The following is a 3163-nucleotide window of genomic DNA, read 5'->3' on the forward strand; positions in this document are numbered from 1 at the left end:
GGGTGTAGGTGTGAAGGCGGTTCTAGGAGAAATGGCTCTGCCAGGACCTAGCTCTACCGCCCTCTCCGCTTGTCACGATAGCAGAATCAAATGCACTATCGGAAGCAATTAGCAATCCTGCATCTATATGCATGCAGTTGTTCTGCGGGTGAGGTAATGTCCTACGTAGAGCAAAAAACTCGATACGGGAATCAGGCGGTGGGAAGTTAGTTAATTGCCTAGAGTTAGGACAAAGGGTTGCTGTACCTTTTCGTCCATTTCAGTTTCGGGAGCATCTTGCTGATCTAAAGACGCGAGCTCCTTTTGTTGTTCCTTCTGGAGACGATCCCCCGGCTGCTCCGGCGTATCAGCTGGCAGGGCATCTTCCGCGTCACCCTGGTGTGGGGCCATCTTCCAAATTGCAGCTAGCTAGGCGCCTCAACAACAATAACTGGTGGTGAAACTTACGCGAGATAGAATTTGCACACGGAGAACACGTCGAAATGCTGAGACACCCTCCTCCCGTTCAAGCTGTAGCCAAGGCGAAGACCCCAAACCAGCACCTCTAGGTCAAGTGGCAGCAGTCTTATTAGCAAGAATGCAGGCTAAGACGTAATCAGTAAGAGGCATATACACAGGAAATGCTCAAGTAGAGAGGCGTTGGANAGAATGCAGGCTAAGACGTAATCAGTAAGAGGCATATACACAGGAAATGCTCAAGTAGAGAGGCGTTGGAGCCAATATTAACGGACCAGCTGCCTATAGAGCACCAAACAGCACCAAAAATGGGCGGAGGCAGCCGATCATCTACCAACAACTACAGCCAAAAGAGGCAGGGGTGGAGCTTCTTACATTAATTTGACTTAAGCGTCACTATGCTTTCTCTCTACACAGAGCAGAAAGACAGATGAGACCAGCGCGAGTTGGACAAATGTAGGTGTCCAGAGGCGGAAATCCAGTTGGATGGACCATTAACGCGTTCTTCGAGGACCCCTAAAACAAAGATCCATAATACGGTTAACAGGCAGCATGTAGTATGCAGAATATTACAGCGAAATGCCACAATCAGCTCACCGCATGCATTATACGCCGGTTTGGGGCCCGGCATCAAGATGAGCACAGGATCTTCCTTCTCCCCCAATCCTTCTCAAGTAGGAACTGCCCTTGATTTGCTATTTCTATGCTATTTCAAGGAACTGCGAACTATCAAATGTTTTTAAAAAAGAGGATGTACCACCAAGCACTGAAGAAAACCAAAGTTACGTGGTTTAGTTATACACATAAGGCAACCCAACATGTGCTACATACGCGATCACATGAGGGTTATGTTCGTCTTTGTTCACTATATACGGCTCCATGGGCTAGAAACCCTAAATGAGGAGACTGCAACCGTAGTGCATTCTCTAAGTGGGGCCTTTTCCAGGACANTGGGCTAGAAACCCTAAATGAGGAGACTGCAACCGTAGTGCATTCTCTAAGTGGGGCCTTTTCCAGGACAGCCGTGTACGTAAGTCCTACTGATGAGCTGAAATGGAGTCACCCCAAAGCAACTGATGACCTCCCCTTCAGTCGCCATGTCTCGAAAGCACAGTGGTATAAATGCCCTGGGGGGGTACGGGGAAGAGGCAACCCCACTGCTTTATATGAAGTCTATTGTTCTCTTGAAAACTAAAGGTAGGGAGGGGAGTCCCCGCTGCACCTTTAACAGCCAGTAGCAAACAACAATCAGTACCAAAAGGGAGTTGAGAGGTACGTAGTGCGTGTGTGGCTTCTGTCCATCTTGGGGCTCCATCGCTCCATCGAGGTCTTCTTAAGAGACAGTAGTAGTTGGCACTGTCTGTACGCCATGAAGGTGCTTCGCAAGTAACGTTTTGCCCTGTCAAGTGCCATTCCGGTAGTTAATTGTTTAGTCGGATGCCTGTTAATTCCAGTTACCGCCCTATATGGCGCAACGCCTGGCTCCCCTTTAGCAGCTGCCTGATTCTTATTCCACCCAAAGCTCAGCTGATACACACGACAAAATTTCAGACATAATGTAGTAGGGGAGCCCAGAGGAGCGTTCAAAGAATATCTGATTCCGCTCCTGCTGGAAGGGCCCGGTACTAAATTGACACCACGCGGCCCAAAGGCACCACCACCGTGAGATTGGGTAGCTGCTGGCTTCGCTGAGAGGACCATAGCTGATGCATTTGCCTGTAAATCAAGAACCACGCAAAAGCCTTAGCTTCGAATCAGGCATTTAGCTGCAGCGCGCGGCGAAGCAAAGAACTGTTTCGCTCCGCTGGAGAAGGAAGGCAGGCAGCGAAGGCGCCATCGCCACCACCATTGCCTTTCTACAAATGAGGGGTCCAGTGACAGCAAATACAATTTCTCACTACAACTCATGTAGCGGCTCTGAATCTTTCGAGATAACAGAGATGAAGAACATTGCCTCGTCCGGCATGGGAGGCGCAGTCTCGTCACCCCTTTGTATTCAAAGGGATTGCTTTACCGATCAAAAGTTGAAAGGGAGTTAGTTATGGCCACAATTGCGTTCCCCTTCTTAGGAGACATAGACTGTGCGTTTTCTACTCCCTTTTTTTCCTTGCGTACGCAGAAGCCCTTCAGCTTCCAACGTACTTCACAGCAACGGGTCCTGAAGGCATTTCGCTGTCTACCCTTCTGCGCTTCACTGTTGTTTGCAACATCCGCACGCACCGAGGAACCATTTGAAACCCTTGTACCTTCTTGTTACTTCTGCATTCCGAGAAGAGCCCCCTTCACTATCAATACCTGTTAAACGTAAAGTATCCAGCTGTGTGGCGAGGCCTTCAGCTGCTTCCTCGCTTCAACACTTGTCAAAGCAGTTAAGAGAATCCACAGAATCACTCAAATACTGTAGCTCGGGTATCGACTATTTCGGATGGATGTGGCGGCTCCATCCCAACAAGCTTCCCCACGTGCACATCTAAAAAAGTTACACTGATTCCTCTGATTACATGCGATTGCAACTAATTTTTGCCCATTTATACGCATACGCAGATCCTAAATTTCTAAAAAATATCCGGGACGAATTGATGGCTACATTGATTTTTCCTGCGGACTGTACATCGGCACAGGCATCTAAGCTGTGGGAGCACTTCTGGCTACAGTGGCCCAACTCAGCCTCAAAAGCCTCAAATACCAAATACTAACATTTTTTTCT

This window comes from Eimeria mitis, genomic scaffold (assembly GCF_000499745.2).
Source record: "Eimeria mitis Houghton genomic scaffold, Emh_scaff469, whole genome shotgun sequence".
NCBI lineage: Eukaryota > Apicomplexa > Conoidasida > Eucoccidiorida > Eimeriidae > Eimeria > Eimeria mitis.